Genomic DNA, 21,212 nt, shown 5'->3' with positions numbered 1-21,212 from the left:
TAAAATTGCAGAAACAAGCCTGGAGTGTGGCCTGATCCCGGTGACCAGAACCGGTAACGCACTCCCTCACAAGAGCAGGATTGGCCACCCTGGTGCAGTACTTGGCCACAATCTCCTATATGAACACGACAATCAAACCCCGGCCCACAGTCCCCAGCAGGTGCGAAGCAACTGACCATGGCGGCGGTCAGAAATGCGACGCTGCAGAGGGTGCTAAGAATCACTGGCTCCGGACAGGCCGCCATTGGAATATGAACCTGGCAACGTTTAACGCTAGAACGTTATCTAGTGAGACGAGTCTAGCAGTGCTATTAGAGGGCAGTAATTGGGATGTAATAGGGCTCAGTGAAGTTAGGAGACCAAAAGAAGCATATACAGTGTTAAAAAGCGGGCACGTCCTGTGCTACCGGGGCTTAGCGGAGAGAAGAGAACTAGGAGTCGGATTCCTGATTAATAAGAATATAGCTGGTAACATACAGGAATTCTATAGCATTAACGAGAGGGTGGCAGGTTTTGTTGTGAAACTTAATTAGAGGTACAGAATGAACATTGTACAGGTCTACGCCCGTACATCAACTCATGATGAACAGGAAGTCCAAAGCTTCTATGAAGACGTGGAATCGGCGATGGGTAGAGTGGAAACTAAATACACAATACTAATGGGCGACTTTATAGCCAAGGTAGGCAAGAAGCAGGCTGGAGACAAGGCAGTGGGGGAATATGGCATAGGCACTAGGAACAGCAGGGGAGAGTTATTAGTAGAGTTTGCGGAGCAGAATGATATGAGGATAATGAATACCTTCTTCCGCAAGCGGGATAGCCAAAAGTGGACGTGGAGGAGCCCGAATGGCGAGACTAGTAATGAAATAGACTTCATACTCTGCGCTAACCCTGGCACTGGCATCATACAAGATGTGGACGTGCTCGGCAAGGTGCGCTGCAGTGACCACAGGATGGCAAGAAATTGAATTAGCCTAGACTTGAGGAGGGAACTGAAGAAACTGGTACATAAGAAGCCGATTAATGAGTTAGCGGTAAGAGGGAAAATAGAGGACTTCCAGATGAAGCTACAGAACAGATCTTCGGCTTTAACTCAGGAAGACGACCTTAGTGTTGAAGCAATGAACGACAATCTTGTGAGCATCATTAAGGAGTGTGCGATGGAAGTTGGTGGTAACTCCGCTAGGCAGGATACCAGCAAACTATCGAAGGAGTCGAAAGATCTGATCAAGAAACGCTAATGTATGACAGCCTTTAACCCTACAGCTAGAATAGAACTGGCAGAACTTTCGAAGTTAATCAACAAGCGTAAGACAGCTGACATAAGGTAGTATAATATGGATAGAATTGAATATGCTCTCAGGAACGGAGGAAGCCTGAAAACAGTGCAGTAGAAACTGGGAATTGGCAAGAATCAGATGTGTGCGTTAAGAGACAAAGCCGGCAATGTCATTACTAATATGGATGAGATAGTTCAAGTGGCTGAGGAATTCTATAGAGATATATACAGTACCAGTGGCACTCACGAAGATAATGGAAGAGAGAATAGTCTAGAGGAATTCGAAATCCCAAAGGTAACGCTAGAAGAAGTAAAGAAACCCTTGGGAGATATGTAAAGGGGGAAGGCAGCTGGGGAGGATCAGGTAACAGGAGCTTTGTTGAAGGATGGTGGGCAGATTGTTCTAGAGAAACTGGCCACCCTGTATACGCAATGCCTCGTGACCTCGAGCATACCGGAATCTTGGAAGAACGCTAACATAATCCTAATCCATAAGAAATGGGACGCCAAAGACTTTAAAACTTATAGAACGATCAGCTTTCTGTCCGTTGCCTACAAACTATTTACTAAGGTAGTCGCAAATAGAATCAGGAACAGCTTAGACTTCTGTCAAGCAAAGGACCAGGCAGGATTCCGTAAAAGCTACTCAACAACCGATCATATTCACACTATTAATCAGGTGATACAGAGATGTGCAGAATATAACCAACCCGTATATATCGCTTTCATTGATTACGAGAAAGCGTTTGATTCTGTCGAAACCTCAGCAGTCATGCAGGCATTACGGAATCAGTGTGTAGACGAGCTGTATGTAAAAATACTGAAAGATATCTATAGCGGCTCCACAGCCATCGTAGTCCTACATAAAGCAAGCAACAAAATCCCAAATAAAGAAAGGCGTCAGGTAGGGAGATACGATCTCTCCAATGTTATTCACAGCGTGTTTACAGGAGGTATTAAGAGACCAGGATTGGGAAGAATCGGGGTAAAAGTTAATGGAGAATACCTTAGTAACTTTCGATTCGATGATAATATTGCCTTGCTTAGTAACTCAGGGGACCAATTGCAATACATGCTCACTGACCTGGAGAGGCAAAGCAGAAGAGTGGGTCTAAAACTTAATCTGCAGAAAACTAAAGTAATGTTTAACAGTCTCGGAAGAGAACAGCCATCTACAATAGAAAGTGAGGCACTGGAAGTCGTAAGGGAATACGTCTACTTAGGGCAGGTAGTGACGGCGGATCCGGATCATGAGACGGAAATAATCGTTTGCCAGGCGTTTGCCGTGCGTTTGCCAGGCTTTCTCAGATCATGAACAGCAGGTTGCCATTATCCCTCAAGAGAAAAGTACGAGGGCCGGTTTTTTTTCAACCTCCGATAGGCTATAAATAAAAGACAAGTTCATCTAAAAGAATAATTTTATTACCAAAAGATTAGTACAGTTACGGTCACTTTTCGACATAATCACCAAAGTGATTGAGGCATTTGTCATATCTGTGGATAAGCTTTGCAATACCCTCTTCAAGAAAAGTTGCCGCCAATGAATTCAAGTAGTCCTTGACGTTGGTTTGAAGGTCGCCATTGGTTTGAAAGCGCTTCCCACCAAGCCACGTCTTCTGTACAGGAAAAAGATGAAAGTCACAGGGTGCTAAGTCTGGACTGTATGGCGGATTATCGAAAATGTCCCATCCAAATTGTTCGAGAAGCCGTTGAGTTGCTCCAGCAATGTGTGGACGGGCATTGTCATGGATCAGAACAACTCCAGTGGTCAGCTTTCCTCTTCGTTTGTTCTGAATGGCTCTACGCAAACGTCGCAAAGTTTCACAATAAACAGCTGCAGTGATTGTGGTTCAGGGCTCCATAAACTCCACAAGCAACACACCTTGTTGATCCCAAAACACAGCAGCCATGGTCTTTTTGATGTTGAAGGTTTTTTTGAATTTCTTTGGTTTATTTGGTGAATTTGAATGCATCCATTGTTGTGATTGTCGCTTTGTTTCCGGTGTGTCGTATTGAATCCAGGTTTCATCCCCAGTCACGATTGATTTCAAAAGGTTGTCTCCTTCATCCCGATAACGCTCAAGGAACTCCAAAGCTGACGCCATTCGTCGAGTTTTGTGGCCGTCCGTCAACATTTTTGGGACCCAACGTGCACAAAGTTTTTTGTAGCGTAACCGTTCAGTAACAATAGAGTACAAAAAGACCTTGAAACTTCTGGAAATTCCGTAGATAAAGCAGTAATGGTGAATCTGCGGTTTTCTTTAACCATTCTGTCAACTCGTTGAACCAGGTCATCTGAAACGACAGATTTGCGTCCTTGGCCCCCTTCATCATGCACATCATTACGTCCATCTTTAAAATTTCGACACCATTCACGCACAACACCATCACTCATGAAGTTTTCCCCATACATTCGACTCATTCTCCGATGGATTTCTGCAGCACCATGGCCTTCAGCCTGTAGAAAACGAATAACACTTCGCAATTCACACTTGGCGGGAGCAACAATAATGGCAGCCATGTTTACGTGGCTGTAGCACAATGCCGGCTGACGCCTGAATGTCAACAATGGCGGAATGTGTAGCGCGAGAGCTGCGCAGTTACCTACAGCGCATGTCCGCTTTCTGCTGCCCGCGTAACGCCTGCACGGAGCGATCGGGGGTTGAAAAAAAAACGGCCCTCGTATATAATAGCTGTGTCTTACCAGTACTCACCTACGGGGCAGAAACCTGGAAGCTTACGAAAAGCGTTCTACTGAAATTGAGGACGACGCGACGAGCTATGGAAAGAAGAATGATAGGTGTAACGTTAAGGTACACCTATCAGATACAACATCGTTCGAGAGTTTATAGCTAATGCTTGACCTTGCTTTTCCTGTCAAGGTATCGCCCGTCGGGTGAAACATTGAAGCAGTAGAGTGCGGCACAACTTCAATGGTGCGCTGTCCCGCTCATTGTTTTTGTGCCCCTACGTATTACCTGTCTAAGCAAAGGTTGATATGTTTCAAACGTAAACACAAATACACGTCTCTTTAATAAAATATTATGTTCTTAAACTAAAAGACACAATATATGATGACACAAATTGCTGATGGGGAATTTCATAAGAATTCTCATGTATTGCCAGAGTTGTTACGGCGGCAGAGTGAGGTAGCTTGCACGTAGCATTATTCAAGCTTCGGCTCTAAAGCAATCAAGTGATTGGCGCTTTGTTTTACTATGTAGCGCGAAGAATTGAACAGTAATGTGAACGTATGCCTTGTATAAAGCATTGCAGAGTTAATGTTGTGTAAACCATGTGTAATTACAGCAAAGTAGCTAATGCGATAATATGGGCCATGGAACGTTATGTGCCTGTTTTTGATGGTTTCTGAAAGTGCTAGATTACTCACGAAGTTTATATTTTTGAGAAAACGTGCGGTTAGTTAGGTTCACTGTGCAGGAAAAGATCGAAGTGTGCGCCTTTTAATTATGGACAAAATTAAAATTTCAAGGTCTCGTTACCGGCTCGTTTAGATGCTTTACGCAAAATGTCTACAACGTTTACCTGCTTCCCTGAGAAATCTAAAAAAAATAGCTCAAATTTCTGATTTAGATGGAAACAGGAGGCGTTTTCAGGTGTTTGAAGCCTGTTGTATATATGTGCTTTAAAAACATTCAGCAAATACTCGCCTTCTGCAAATCTTCGTGCATCATACACTATAAAAATTGTTATTTTTATACCGTTGTTTCAGCTTTGTTTTACTCTAGCAAAATGTAGAGTGGAGGGAAATGTATTGTTCACTGCGTCACCAATGAGAGGGTGAAATGTGCTCTTCACTCAGCTCTTCTGAGAGAGCGCAGAATGCCCGCTCTAATCTTGCGGCAACACAGAACAAAACGTTGCGTGACCTTCGGTTTCAACTATAGGAGGCTTGCCCCGAACATAGCAATCTATCACCCACGCACGCTGATCAAAGAGCACACCGTTTTGCTTCTAAGAGAACAGGCAGCCACAGTTCAAAGGAACGCGGAGCGAGCGCTCTACTTTTTCACTCGGAGTTCCCCCACCACGCGCACGCTCAACGTCGCGGAAAAGCAGAGCACCGGAGAAAGGTGATCCGTCCAGCGAGCAGCTACGAAGGCCATCCAAGGGAGATCGTGTGTCAGCCATCTCGTGCCACCGCGAAAGCACGACAGTCGTTGGTTGCATATAACATCAAACCCTCCACGGTAACTGAATTATAACTTAGGTGCACCTTCTGCGTATATGGCATGCTATCGTCAGGAAGTTGCCGCGGTGCTTAGCAGGCGCGATTGACAACGGACTAGGCAAGCGCGCTGTGTCTCTCGATGTCAATCGAAAAAGCCCGTTGTCGAGATAACTGCATGTGATTTTATCACTTGCCGCTATCCGTAAGAGGTTTGAAAATCGGAAACGCTGCGATAACCATGGTATGTTCAATAAGACGTGATGTGAGAGGACGCCTAATATGGTTCGTTCATCAGCCCATGATTCCGAGCCTATGTGGAGCGTGCGCGTTTTGTGTCTTTCAATTTATTCAGTTTGGCAGTGTTCTCTGTATCGAACGCTGTTGAAATAAAGAGGCACATAGCAGAAGACATCGGTTTGCTTGCGGCGTGCTTTCGTTATACTTAAGCCGCGCGCTTGACGGTGTCTCGCCCATGGATAATCTGTCAAACATGGATACCGTGTTTGACGGAGACTTTCGAGCTGCGGCGTTCCGTAAGCATTGGCAAAAGAGTATCTTTTTTACTCTTTCGCAATATTTACAGCTGATAAATAACCTACGCATATCCTTTGACTGACTGACTGAATAAACTTTATTGAAACCAGCAAGAGGTGGTGGCTGGGCCTAGGCCTCGAACGGGGGTACGTCGAGGTGTTGCCTCTACGCCACCTCGCAGGCTTGCTGGGTCACCCAGAGTTGGTCGTCAAGGTTGGAGCTAAGCAGGGCCGAGTGCCATCTCGACGAGAGGGTCGTGGGGTTAGTGTCGGGATATTGTTGTGTACAGTTCCAAAGCATGTGTGGAAGTGTGCCTGGCTGTGTCTTGCAGATATGGCACGTGGGATTGGGGTAAATATCTGGGTAGATCTTGTTGTAACGTTTTAACTAGGGGTAAGTATTGGTTTGTAGCAGGCGGAAAGTTGTAACCTGTGCTCGGGATAGTTTGTTGTGTTGGCTGGGGAAGGTTCTAAGCTCTAAGTAGAAGGATTTCACAAGATCATTGTAGCGTGTCAGGCGATCCCTACCAGTAGGGGCAGCCTCCTCGTCTCCCACGCGGTAACTAGCCCTCGCGCTAGGGAGTGGGTAACCTCATTGAGGTTGGGGAGGTGCGGGTGGATGGTGCCTACATGAGCTGGGAACCATACGAGTGTAAGCTGATGGTCGGTTGAGTGGGGTGCTTGTTGCAAGATGCGGAGGCTTGGCGTCATATACGGCCGTTCATATAGTTGATAACGGCGGAGCAGGAGTCAGAGACGATGGTATGCTATGTTAGGTCTAGTGTGGCTAGCGCTATGGCCACTTCTTCAGCTTCCTTACCGTGTGCTGATAACATGGTGGAGAGAGCCTTCACACGTGGTGACAGCTATAAAGCAGTTACCGTGGGGATATTCAGTGGCATTGATGAAACCCCCACCGTAGTGGCGGGCAAATGATTTGGTGAGAGCAGTGGCAGGTACTGTGCGGCGTACGCCGTTGCATTCAGGGTGCATGTTTCTGTCGACATGGTCCGCGTGAATCCAGGCTCGTACAGTGCAAGGGATCTGGTGTTCGTGGCCGTGTTGATGGTGGTAGGTGATACCGAGCCAGCTGAGGATGTGGCGACCCATCGCTGTGAGAGTGAGTCTCTTCAGCTGAGAACGGCGTTGGGCCTCGATGAGCTCCTCCAGTGTGTTATGCACGCCTAGATGATGGAGGAGGTCAGGGCTGGTGGAACCGGGCAGGCCGAGGGTTTGTTTATAGACACCGCGTAGGAGGATGTCGAGCTTGGTTTGTTCAGCCTTGTACCGGTTTAGATACGCAGCAACGTAGGTGATGTGCCAAATTACGAATGACTGGATTAAACGGAGGCGATTCTCCTTTTTCATACCCCCACAGTGGTTGGAGACCCGCTTCAAGGGCCTCATGGTGTTGGCTTTATTCACCGTGATTTTGGCGAGGGCCATGCAATTCGCTCCGTTCGCGTCTATGAGCATGCCGAGCACACTGATAATGGTGACGAGGGGTATGGGGCTGTCATCCGTGAGATGAAGTGCGATGTCTTCATAATAGCGTTTAGCAGTGGAATATTTCAGACGGTGACCACGGAGTGTAGACCTGTAGAGGAGGAGCTCGAACTTCGCACTGGAGCAGCGAAACCCCGTGCCTTGGAAGTAGGTCTCGACGTTTTCAATGGCGGGTTGTAGGGCCGTTTCTATTTGGCCGTCACTGCCTTGGTGGGCCCAGATGGCTCTATCGTCAGCGTAGATGGTGCGGGTGACACCGTCCACTTGCTGCGACTCCTTGGCAAGATCGATCATGACAAGATTAAAAAGCATTGGGGAGATGACGGAGCTCTGGTGGGTTCCCGCGCTGCCCAGAGTCTGGGTGTCGGAGCGGAGATCCGCCACCGAATGGAAGGCCGTGCGACCAGAGAGAAAGTCTCTGACGTAATTATAAGCACGCGCATCGAGATTAAGGCGTGAGATTCGGTCAAGAATGGTTGACTGGGCTATGCTGTCAAAGAGAGAGAGAGAGAAACAACTTCATTTCGTCGCCTGCAGAACGACACCATGACTAAATGGCACGGTGACGCGGGCCCTGAAGTCTTCTCAGCGGGTGGTGTCTACTCAACTCCAGCGCGTTTTACTCCCGCGGTCCGTCGCCCTGAGGGGCAACGTTCCGTCGGTTTCGCTCAGCCTTTGTATTCCAAGAGCCGCCGAGAGCTGCTAAACGGCCCAGGTTTGACTTTCTTGGTCGTAGCCTTCCGCCGCAGCCGCGAGTCGCGGCGGAATTGCTGCACTTGTCGTAGCTTCGTCGGGGAACTTGGTGCAATCCCATAAGATGTGCGTCAGGGTGGCCCTCTCCCGCTGGCACACGCGGCACACATCATTCACATATAATGTCGGGTATAGATGAGTCATTAACACTGGGGTGGGTAAGGAGCCAGTTTGCAATTGTCTGAACAGCACCGCCTCAGCTCGGCTCAACCCCTGGTGCGAAGGTCAGCCCCGAGTGCGGGGGTCAGCCCCGGGTGCGGGACGTCTTTGGTCGGCAAGTAGGTCTGGAAGCCAATGACCGAGTGAGGATACGCTGCAGTGTCTTCCAGATGGGTGTTAATTCGGGCGACGAAGGCATGCTCCCTAACCTTTCCCACACATAAGCTTAGTGAGACAAGGCGAAGAGGATCGAGGTTTGACAGGTTTAGGAATAATAATTAACTTTTCTGTTTACCAGGCCGGGAGAATGGCGCCATTACGCCAGCAGCCATTGATATAATCTGTGAGGTGGGTGACGGAGGCATCATCCAGGGGACGGAGGGCTTTCTTAGCTGACTCATCGGGGCCAGAGGCCGAGGGGCTGTTTAATTTATGCTGGGCAGCTTGGGTCTCAGCGACACTAAAGTTTTCGTCCAGTGAGGGTTGGGGGCCCCGGTGAAGGAGCCATGATGTTGCACTGGGCCCACAGCGAGATACTTGTCAGTGAGGTTGTCTAAGACTTGGGCGCGGCCCTGTTTCTTTGTTTCTGTACAGAGAAATTTAGAGAGGGGATCTTGTTGGGAAGAGCGGGTGCCTTGACTATCGAGGAGGTGTTTGAGAAGCTTCCAAAGAGAGGAACAGTAGATCTGTTTGACAGCAGCATTGCACCGTTCAGTCCACTGTTGACTGCTCAGAGTGAGGCAATGGGCTTCGATTTCTTTGTTGAGGAGGGCTATTTTAGCGCGGAGGTGCCTGTTGAGACTGCTGTTTTCGGCGGAACTGTGTGCGTGGCTGCCTCGGTGTCAGAGTGGTGATTTCGGGCTCATACATCAATGTCTGCAATGCGTTCCGCGTGCTGGTCAGTGGATCGATGCTTGCAAATGCATCCCAGTCAACCCTGGTTAACTCACGGGGTTCGGCGGCAACTGCAGCTTTTCGAGGGATGAGCATGGCAATGATGGAATGGTCACTACGGAGATCATGTTGTGTGTTGATCCATTGGGCGTTCCCCGCAGGGGCGTCTGCGCAAGCAGGCGTTTGGTGTGTTGCGACACCACGTACCCGAGCACACGAGGGTTGGACCCTCCCGCGCGTAGCCGTGCGCGGCTTAGCCGTGTCCGGGGAAAGGGGGATCCTGGAGGTTGAGCCGATGCCGGGTGTTCGGACCTTTATGGCCCCCCGGCGGAGGCAACACACCTCTTTGGCCTCTGCTTCACGTAGACGGCACCCCCGGACTGACCCACCCGGGGGAAATCGGTAGTTGCCTTTTCCTGTCTCTCTCTCCCTATTAACTTCGTCTTTCTCTTACTTTCCACCTTTCCTGTCTCCTGCTTTTCTTTTTACTTCTTTTTTCCTGGCGGCAAGGGTTAACCCTGTGTGGATAGCCAACCTTGGTTATTTCATATTTGGTTATAGTAGTAATGTACAGCTGGCGTTTGCAGGCTGTGTTTCACAGGTCCTGCAGCGTCCCCTTGTAGGACTCCACGGTGGGTGGCTGGCGTTACTGCCGAAATCTCACATATGTTTATGGCTACCTCCTTCCCTCCACTCCCTGATCGCCCTCAGAAAAGAGGGCGCACCGATGAAGTATTCAAATTTTTTGGGAGGCAAAAAGAATCTTTCCGTCGTTTCCACGTTATCCATTCTGAAACACCAGCTAAACCAGTGCGAACAATTTCTCCATTTCTTGTATCGAAGTCCCTTACCGAAGTTTTTGGTCCAGGATATAAGGCGTCGAGGATGGCTAGCGGTGACCTCCTCCTGGAGCTCCGCGATCACAAACAATTTGAGAAACTGCCTAAAATTGTATCATTTGGGGAGACCCAAATAGTAGTAACCCCGCACCGCACGATGAATACCTCCCGCGGCGTTGTCTCAGACGATGATTTGCTGCAGCTCTCTGAGGCTGAACTCTCGGAGGGCTTCAGTGAACAAAATGTTATAAATGTCAAAAGAATCAAGATGAGGCGAGATGGTAAGGAACTTGCGACGAAACACCTAATACTCACCTTTAACTCAAGTGTCCTGCCCGAGTCCATCGAGGCCGGGTATATCAAGCTCCGTGTTCGTCCATACATCCCTAATCCCCTGCGTTGCTTCAAATGCCACCGTTTCGGTCACAGCTCGCAGAGCTGCCGAGGCCGTCAAACCTGCGCTAAATGCAGTGCTAATGAGCACACTTCTGAATCGTGTGAAAACTCTCTCCACTGCGTAAACTGTGAAGGCGAGCACGCTGCATACTCGCGGTCGTGCCCGTCTTGGAAGAAAGAAAAGGAAATAGTTACGATTAAAGTAAAAGAAAACATAAGTTTCAAAGAAGCACGCAGGCGGGTATCTTTCCTGCCAAAGCACACCTTTGCCGAAGTGGCGCGTCAGGGGGCAGCGCCACAACGGCCTCCGGCGGCTGTCCGTCCCACACCCAGTGAGGCGGCAGTAACGCCATCCGCCCCCTCGGCGACTGCAGCTAACGCTGCTACGCCACCACAGCAGGCGGGGCCAACGACCACGAAGGTGGGCGCAGCCGAGGCTACCCCAACCTCCCCGGCCCCGTCCAGCGCTGGCAACAACCGGCGCAGCCAGATCCCTCAGGGAGCCCCACCGACCTCCGGGCTGGTGGCCGCAGGGGTCTTGCCTTCCGAGGCAGGACCCTCACAGAAAACTTCTCGCTCGCAAGAGCATGTGTCCGGCGCCTCGCAAGAGGCAATGGACACTTCACATGTCCTCACGGCGCGCCACGCGCCTAAGGAGCGGCGAGGCTCCCTCGAACGCTCCAGAAAGGGCAAAACCCCAATTACAGGGCCTCGAAAGAGCTCTGTAATTTAAGGCATAATTTTCATTTCCGTTAACACAGCACCTATTCACCTCCAATATGGATACACAAATAATTCAATGGAACATTAGAGGTCTTCTTAGAAACCTAGATGATGTACAAGAACTCATCCACAAACACAATCCAAAAGTGCTGTGTTTACAGGAAACACATTTAAAATCTATACACACACACTTTCTTCAAAAGTATGTTACATTTCGCAAAGACCGCGAGGATGCTGTCGCATCATCTGGCGGTGTAGCCATTATTGCTGACAGAAGTGTAGCGTGTCAGCTTTTAAAGCTCCAAACGGCCCTTGAGGCCGTGGCCGTTCGAACCATACTTTTAAATAAACTCATTACCATCTGCTCTTTGTACATACCACCACATTATCAGCTTCACAGACGCGATTTAGAATCATTATTAGATGAGCTCCCAGAACCCTATATGATTCTCGGTGATTTTAATGCACACAGTAGTTTGTGGGGCGATCCACGCTGTGATGCGCGAGGTCGCGTCATTGAACAGATGCTTTTCTCCTCTGGAGCATGCCTCTTGAATACAAAGGAGCCTACGTATTTTAACCTGGCTAACAAGTCATTTTCTGCCATCGATCTTAGCATTTTATCGCCGACACTTTTACCCTATTTTAAATGGCATGTGCTTAACAACCCGTATGGGAGTGACCACTTCCCAATAATCCTAACTACGCCGAAACAAGCCCAACTTCCTCCGCAGGTACTGCGGTGGAAGGTTGACTCAGCCGATTGGGAGCAGTACCGCACTCTTACACATATGACCTGGTCTGAGATGTCCGGTATAACCTTAGATGACGCTGTTGCATATTTTACGGCTTTTATACTTGATGCCGCATGTAAATGTATTACTCAAGCGAGCGGCATGGGTTCCAAACGGCGTGTTCCCTGGTGGAACGATGCATGTAGGCAAGCACGGAGGGACCAGAGCAAAGCGTGGGCGATGCTTCGCGATTCTCCAACAGCCGAAAACCTGGAAAACTTTAAACATATCAAATCCCAGGCAAGGAGAACGCGCCGACAAGCAAGACGAGAGAGTTGGGCGAAGTATATAGCAAGCATCAACTCGTACACAGATGAGAGCAAAGTATGGAATAGAGTGAAAAAAGTCAATGGGCAACGAACATATTCCCTGCCTTTAGTAAATAGCCACGGAGAAAGCCTGGAAGATCAAGCCAACTTTCTTGGTGCACATTTTGAATACATATCAAGCTCCTCGCACTACTCCGAAACCTTCCTAAAGTACAAAACGCGAATAGAACAGCAAAAGTTACAAAGAACATGTGATAAAAGTGTGGCGTATAACGAACCATTCTCCATAGCAGAACTGCAGGCAGCACTGAATGATTGTAATACATCCGCCCCAGGCTCAGACCGCGTAATATATGAGATGTCGAAACAACTACCCTCCGAAACACAAAAAACCCTCCTTTACCTTTACAATGTTATATGGTTTTCGGGCGAGATCCCCTCTGTTTGGAAGGAGGCTACTGTAATTCCAATTCTAAAACACGGAAAGGATCCTTCCTCTGTATCAAGTTACAGACCAATAGCATTAACAAGTTGCCTCTGCAAAGTTTTCGAAAAAATGATTAACTGTCGCCTACTACACTTCCTCGAATCAAACAAATTACTCGACCCATACCAGTGTGGGTTTCGGGAGGGTCGATCCACCAATGACCATCTCATACGTATCGAGGCACGTATCCGTGAAGCTTTTGTTCATAAGCAGTTTTTCGTATCAGTATTCCTAGATATGGAGAAAGCATATGACACTACGTGGCGCTTTGGGATACTGAGAGACCTCTCACAGTCAGGTATACACGGTAATATGTTCCATATTATCGAAAGTTATCTGTCTAATCGCACATTCCATGTTCGAGTGGGCAACGTTCTGTCACGGAAATTTGTACAGGAAACTGGAGTGCCGCAGGGCGGGGTGCTCAGCTGCACGCTCTTTATAGTAAAAATGAATTCTCTTTGTCTACACATACCAGGTAACATCTTCTATTCAACATATGTTGATGATGTGCAGATAGGTTTTCAATCAAGTTCTCTCGCAATCTGTGAGCGACAGGTCCAGCTTTGTCTTAACAATGTCTCCAAATGGGCTGATGAGAACGGGTTCAGACTGAACCCACAAAAAAGCACATGTGTCGTTTTTTCTAGAAAAAGAGGCCTGCACCCTGATCCTGAAATTGTGTTGCATGGTGAGCGTCTGCCCGTAAACAGGGAACATAAATTCTTAGGCATAATCTTAGACGCGAAATTAACCTTTATACAGCACATAAAGTATCTTAAAAACAAATGTATGAAAACAATGAATTTCTTAAAGGTGCTGTCACGCACAACCTGGGGCAGTGATAGAAAATGTCTCATGAACCTATATAAAAGCCTCATACGCACACGACTAGGCTATGGAGCCATAGTTTACCAGTCGGCTACTCCAACTGCTCTGAAGATGCTAGACCCTGTACACCACTTAGGAATTCGCCTATCAACAGGGGCCTTTAGAACAAGCCCAGTGGAAAGCCTTTACGTTGAATCGGATGAGTGGTCACTTCATCTGCAGAGAACATATTCGTCGTTCATGTATTTTCTGAGAGTGAACGCAAACAGTGACCACCCCGCGTATTCCACTATAAATGATTTGTTCAGTTCTCAACTTTTCCGCAACCGGCCCACAGTGGCAAAGCCTTTCTCACTGCGTGTTAGAGACATAGCTGAAGAAACAAGGGTTCCACTGCTTGAATACCACCTTATGCCCCCTGTTATACGGCCGCCGCCCTGGCAGTGGCAACCTATACACTGTGATACATCTTTCGTAGCTGTTACAAAGCGCGCGCCTGTCGCGCATATCCGTATGCACTTCCTAGAATTACAGCACAAATATTCCTCTCCTGAATTTTTTACTGACGCATCGAAGTGTTATTCTAGCGTGTCCTACGCAGCCGTAGGCCCACCCTTTTCGGTTTACGGTGTTCTGCATCCTAGCACAAGTATTTTCACTGCAGAGGCCTATGCGATATTGGCCGCCGTCGAACACATTAAAGAAAATAATATCCCAAAGGCAGTTATATACACAGATTCATTGAGCGTCGTAAACTCTTTGAAAACTGTCAAAAAATATCAAAACCCTATCATTGTATCTCTGTACTCAGCATTACTAACCACCTATGCATCCAAGCAGCAAATCGTGGTTTGCTGGGTTCCGGGGCACCGAGAGATAGAGGGAAACGTGTTGGCTGATCAGCTAGCCACATCCGTCCACGCGAACGCTTCCAACACTTCCACGACTGTCCCTGTAATGGACCTCAAGCCCTCAATAAGAAAAAAGTTAAGGGCCTTCTGGCAGCGCTGGTGGGACACACAAACAGAAAATAAACTACATGTTATCAAGCCGTATCTTGGTAACTGGCCGCCGGTATCAAAGAATCGCCATACAGAAGTGACACTTTGCAGACTCAGGATAGGACACACATACAGCACACACACATACCTCTTGTCCGGTGGCGATCCACCCATGTGTGATAAATGTGGTGAGCCACTTACCGTGCTTCACATCCTGCTGCAATGTACTGAATTAGACGCAAATAGAAAAAAGCATTTTCCATTACCACACCGGCAACAAATTCCACTTCATCCTCTTATGATTATAGGCATAGAACCGCTCTTTAAATATCAATCCTTGTTAGAATTTTTAAAAGATGTGCAAAATTTTCATGTTATATCACCAGGAAGTCCGTAGCACGGCCTCTTACGTGAGGTCTCGGCTGCGGTAACTGCATTAAGAGAAAGCACCTGCCTCCCAGCTTTTGGGCTCAAAGGCCTCCCGGAGGCACAGGTGCTATTTCCATGTTCTTGCATTTTAGCACAATGTTCATTTATCATGCATACTATCTCCATAGACAACTACATGTATCACTATAATAATTTTATTCCATATATCATTTTACGCTTCTATGATACGGATTGATTTTAGGCCACTTTACAGCCATGCTACACCCCACCATCGCCATTCACAAATCAGCGCTTAACCCAACATTATAAGTCATGGCGCTCTTTGGCCACACCTGGCCCTTGCGCCACTAAACAACACACATTCATTCATTCATTCATCCATTGGGCGTTGTTGACGTTCTTGGTAAATGTCAGGTCGGGGGTCGTGTCGTGGGAAGTGGAGCTACTTAGGCGTGTGGTGATCGTTGGGTCTGTAATGAAAGTGAGGCCGAGGCTTTGGGTGTCTTTCCAGAGGTTTTGAACCACCGTGGTCGAGTAGCCATATCTCCATACCGTGTGGAGGAGATTGAAGTCTCCACCGAGAACGAGGGGGTTGGTGCAAGCCACGTTAAGGGCCTTCTTGAAGAGGGTGAGAAAACGGCTTCGAACTTTGGCAGAGGGATGGCTGCGCACGTTAAGGAGAAAAATACTTTCCTTACGTTTCCTGATGGATATAGGTTCGACGAGAAGGTGTTCGATGTTTCGGTCATGGAGATTGCGTTCGATGGCGGTTATTCTCTTGCGGACGAAAGTGCAGAGGTGGTGAGAAGCATGTGACGGGATGAATGGTTGGTAACCCGGGAGGGTGACCGAATCCATATGAGTTTCCTGAATCACGATGACGTCCGGTTGCCGGCTGAGGGTACGAAGGTGTTGACGGATCACTGGCTGTTTGCGGAGATAGCCTCGGCAGTTCCACTGCCAGATAAGTGCATCGCTGTTAGTGTGGGCCATGATGGGGATTTGGGGATGCCATCATGGGCAGTGCCAGGGTTTCGTGGGTAGGGGGAGAGTTTGTAGGTGGATTCAAATGTTTGCGACGCGCTGTGCCAGGGCGAGAACGGCGTGTTGCATGGATTTGACTGCTTCTGGAGTGTGTTCATCGTGCTTTGAAGTGAGTCTAGCATGTCCGTAACCTATGAGCGCACTTGGTTGGCCCGGGGCTCCCTCTTGGAGGGCCGGGTTCTCGGGGGCCGGTATCAGTGGAGCGTCGTGACTAAAGGAGGACCCTTCGGTGGGTGGTGTAGGAGTGGGTGTCTTGAATTGTTTATGATCGCGAACCTCTTGCTAGAGCTTGGGAATTATGTGGCGCATAATGGGATTTTCTTTTTTGAGGTGAGCTATTTCTGCATTATCATTAGTGTTCGTGGGCTGTGGGGAACGTGTGTTGCCACCCCTTCGCGAGGCACCCGTAAGGGTTTCTGCGAAGCTCACCTTGTTAGTAGGAGACGTGGCGGGTCGATTAGAGCTAGATCTGGATCTGGAACGACGCTGTCTCGAACGTGAAGGGGTCCGGGAACAATGATGCCTCGAGCGTGGTGGAGACCGGAATCTGGAGCGGGGCTTGGGGTTCAAGGGCAGGAAGTCGCTTTTTTGAAGGGTGGCTCGCATTGCAGCTAGGCGGTCCCCAATGCGCTTGCGAATAACGTAGGGCGTCTTGTAGCGAGCTGTACATGATTTGTCCGCCGTAAGATGAGGGCCTCCGCTCAATGAGCATTTCGTGTTACACATGTGATCTGGAGGTGGGTTGCGGACTCCGCACCCTCGACAGATCTTGTTATTGGGAAAAGGGCAGACATCCATACGGTGGCCGAGGCGGCCGCATCAGTAGCAAATTTCTATTTCCTTGCGGAACAATGAGCATGGGATCAAAGTGGCTCCGTAACGGACCAGATATGGCGCGTCGGGGCCACTGATGGCGATAACAACAGTTGCACCGGATGCGTGCGCGCCACGCATCCGGTGCGCCCGGCGTGCACGCGCGACGGTGGCATGCTCGATTCGCAAAATGTTCGCCGCCCAGGAAAATGTCCGTAGCTCAGGGAAATGGAGTGTCCCACCTGAGAATGAGGCGTCTACGGAGGCCTGGTATCTGCACGGATCGACTGGTGTACAAATTAGGCCAGAATTCGCAAGAAAATGCTGCAAAATCATTTGACGAACACGGAGCCGACACGAGCACGTCCACACTCCTCAGTGATCGCCACGCCTCTCCCCCCTCTATGTACTGGGCGGACTTCTTCCCCCGGTTCACTGCAAGCGTACAATAGCCGTGAAACATTGCTTCGGTGTGATAGGTTATGTTGAACTGCCGCCTCCCACTACCTTGGTGTGACTAAGCATACGAAGCCATCTTGGCATGAACAGAGGGCAGAAGAAGGAATTCTTGTATGTTTTTTCTCATGTCCCCATTCGAGGCCGCATAAATAAGTTACAAGTTATCAGCGGGAACCGTTGTCTTGCTGTAAAGAAGATAGCGTCGAGGACAATACAGTGGGACGCGCCATGAAGGCTGATGACCAGCAAGAATGTGAGGAATTTTATTATTCTAAGAAAAAAAATATTGTTACGTAGAAGAAGGCAAGGAAGAATGCTCTGTACAATTGTGAACTTCATTCCCGAACCCAGCGAATAGTGGTCTGTAAACGAAATAAACCACTGAAAACTAGGTGAATTGCTTGCTTACGACCTGCCAATTCCCTGCTATCCTTCAGAGCTGGTGTGGCAGACCTGAAAACTACAGACATCTCATTAAACTAATTTTTGTGTTAAATCAACTGGTGGAGATCAGTTACAGGCTAAAAGCTCGAAGCTTCGCCTTGACATGGCCTCAGCCTGTAAGGTGCAACCTCTATGGCACAAGTGCTACTTCTAGTAGAGCAAGTAGCAGGTACAAATGCAATAATACTGTAGTAATCGGGCACAAGATTCAATTCCAACGAGAAAAATCCGGTTTGTGTTCCATCTTATCGTTCCATGGTAAATATGGCGCTACATAAATAATTCTTGTTCTCCCCTGAACTTGTGGGCGATGCTCGCCATGGGGGACTCGCCAACTCAGATGGATAGAGTTAAATGAATATAGAAATAAATTTCACTTGCAAATTTGTGACAACTGATCCATTAAGTGTAACATATGAAAAGCATAACTAGTGCGGCTTTCTTCTCTGCCGTCGTTTTACGTTTTGCAACCTCTTCAATTCTGCCGGTTAGGAAGTGCTTTTATTTATTTACTTCATGGCTTATGTCATACGTGCCTTTCTTTGTCTTTTTTTTTCGGCATATCAATTACAGTGTCGCTGTGGTAGCGTCGGTCTGCTGCTATGATCGGGATCTTTGTGGTTTTAAACCAACTGGCGGTGAGTGAGTGAGTGAGTGAGTGAGTGAGTGAGTGAGTGAGTGAGTGAGTGAGTGAGTGAGTGAGTGAGTGAGTGAGTGAGTGAGTGAGTGAGTGAGTGAGTGAGTGAGTGAGTGACTGAGTGAGTGAGTGAGTGAGTGAGTGAGTGAGTGAGTGAGTGAGTGAGTGAGTGAGTGAGTGAGTGAGTGAGTGAGTGAGGTAACTTTATTTCTGTCCAGAGAAGACGCAGGGGAGACCCCGCGCCAACCGGCTAGTCCCACGTAGGGACCGCCAAGCCGAGCTTGACGGCCCGATCGCGGGCACTCTGGAGTTCGGCGCTGCCCAAGAGCGCAGCCCACCTATCCTCGCTGAAGGAGGAGCCGATGGCTTCACACTCCCACAGCACCTGGTCCAATGTTGCCCTTGGTCCCCAGGCAGGGCAGTCCACACTGGGATATCTTTCAGGGTATGTGGCATGAAGTGGCGGTGGCCTAATTTCTTTCGGGGTGGAATGCTAAATCATTCGTCCACCGCGCTTCAAGTGCCTGTTTAAGGGACACTCAAGAAAAATATTAAGTAAACTAGGTCTACAGATTAAGCCTGTTTATTAGTGAAACTCCTCATTCACAGCGAATACAGAGCTCTTGCAAGCCAGAAAATAACTAAAATGGAATGTCTGAGCGCCACCATTTGCTTTTTTTACTATGGAAACTCACCTGTGACGTCAGCGCTGACTGACTCACGGAGACGCGGCAGAGAAGAATGTTCACGTGGGTATTACGTCAATTCGTCCGCTTTGGCGTGGCCGATTCGGCGCAGCAGATTCAAATTGACGGTCAGCAGCGGGACCTCGGGCGGCAATATTCTATGCAACAGTCAGTCAAATCAATCAAAAGGTGAGCTTTATTTAAACAAGTGAAATAATGTGTACAAAAATAGTTGGACTAATCGTCTATGTGGCTAGTAGCTGGTTCAATACACAAAAGTACATATACAGGTCAATCAAATACATATCTGCTCAATGAGTAAGAACATTTTTTACATAGACAAGTACACATTTTTTTTGTAAAGGAGAGCTATTACGTTTGGCTAGACAAGAAGAAACGTTTGTACACAAGATCAAAATTGCTGGTTACTTTTATTTCCACAGGCACACTGTTCCAAGTTACAGCGCCAAAGAACTCCTCTAATCGTTCACCGTATACATTGCTGCAATAAGGAAGGTTTAAGTTAAAGTTAGTTGCTTGTCTGCTGTTTGCACGTGGGAAGTTAAATATGGTGTTGGGTAAGGGAAAGTTGGGGTTAAGTATTTTGTGAACTCAACAAGTGATCTAATAATTTCTTAACTCCGTGAAAGAAAGAATACTAAGGTCAGTAAACAGAACGCTACTTGCGTTATGAACAGAGGAAAATGGTATTATTCTTGGGGCGCATTTTTGCAATTTCACAATAGGTGTTAAGTAAGTTTTATATCTTAGGCCCCATATTTCACAACCATAGCTCATGTGGGTATGAAACAAAGAAAAGTATATGCAACGAAGCAAAGCACGAGGAAAATATTGCAGGGCACGGGCCAGTGTGTAACAGCTGAAAGCGCGTTTTCTACATACAACGCTAATTTGTTCTCTCCAGTGCAAGTGACTGTCTAAAGTAACAGCTAAATATTTAAATGAATAAACACAATCCAGAGTGCGGTTCGCTAGAGTCAAAGTGAACTCATTGTAGTCTAGTATTTTCCTGTTAGAGTGAAATATGATATACTTAGTTTTATCAGTATTTAGGACTAGTATATTTTCTGAAAATCATTTAGCTACTTTTAGCAGTTCACCAGATATAGTGTCTTGTAATGGAGAGAGGGAGTCCCCTGAGTAAACTAAGGCGGTATCGTCAGCGTACATCAAAACTTTTGACAGGTTAATTGCGCCCTGTAAATCATTTATGTATAATGAAAACAGAATGGGGCCTAAAACCGAGCCTTGCGGTATACCGCATACGATATCGGCGAAAGCAGAACGATGTTTGTTAATTACCACTTGTTGCCTTCGTGCCTCAAAGTAGCTGTGGATGAATTGAAGCGCGTTTCCAACGATACCATAAAGTTCCAGTTTTACTGACAGTATGGAGTGAGAAATCATATCGAACGCCTTTCTTATATCAAGAAAGATTGACAGAGCAATGTTATTCTTGTTAAGAGCAGAGTTAAGCGATTGCGAAAGTGTTAAAACTGCGGTTGATGTAGATCTACCTGCAACAAAGCCATGCTGCTGCGGACAGATAACGTTATTGCTTACAAGAAATGCATTTAACTGCAGCACAATGAGCTTTTCGAATAGTGTGTCAACTACACTAAGAATTGAAATAGGTCTATAACTATTAGGATGGTTCGGATCGCCAGTTTTGTACACAAGGATAACCTTTGACACTTTCAGTATATTTGGGTAAACATTACTACTTATCGCATGGTTAAACACGTGACATAAGGGCACACATAAGACATCAATATTGTTTTTCAATATCTTAACTTGAATGCGGTCAAGTCCGGATGCCTTATTAACCGATAATTTGCCTACGATACCTTTTGTTTCCTCAAGAGTTATTTACCAAGCGAAAAATCACTGTCGACGCTTCTCTGGATCCTGGTTGAGCGAATTGAAAGTACAGACTGCTTCGATGTATTGTCACCAATTTTTGAGAAATAGTCATTGAAGTCATTAGCAATCTGAGTGGATGGATTTTCGGGAGTAACATACTGTTTATCCTGTAATCCCACTACACCTCTTACTATTTTCC

Source organism: Dermacentor albipictus, chromosome 6 (assembly GCF_038994185.2).
Source record: "Dermacentor albipictus isolate Rhodes 1998 colony chromosome 6, USDA_Dalb.pri_finalv2, whole genome shotgun sequence".
Taxonomy (NCBI): Eukaryota; Metazoa; Arthropoda; class Arachnida; order Ixodida; family Ixodidae; genus Dermacentor; species Dermacentor albipictus.
Note: the sequence above shows the minus strand (reverse complement) of the source record.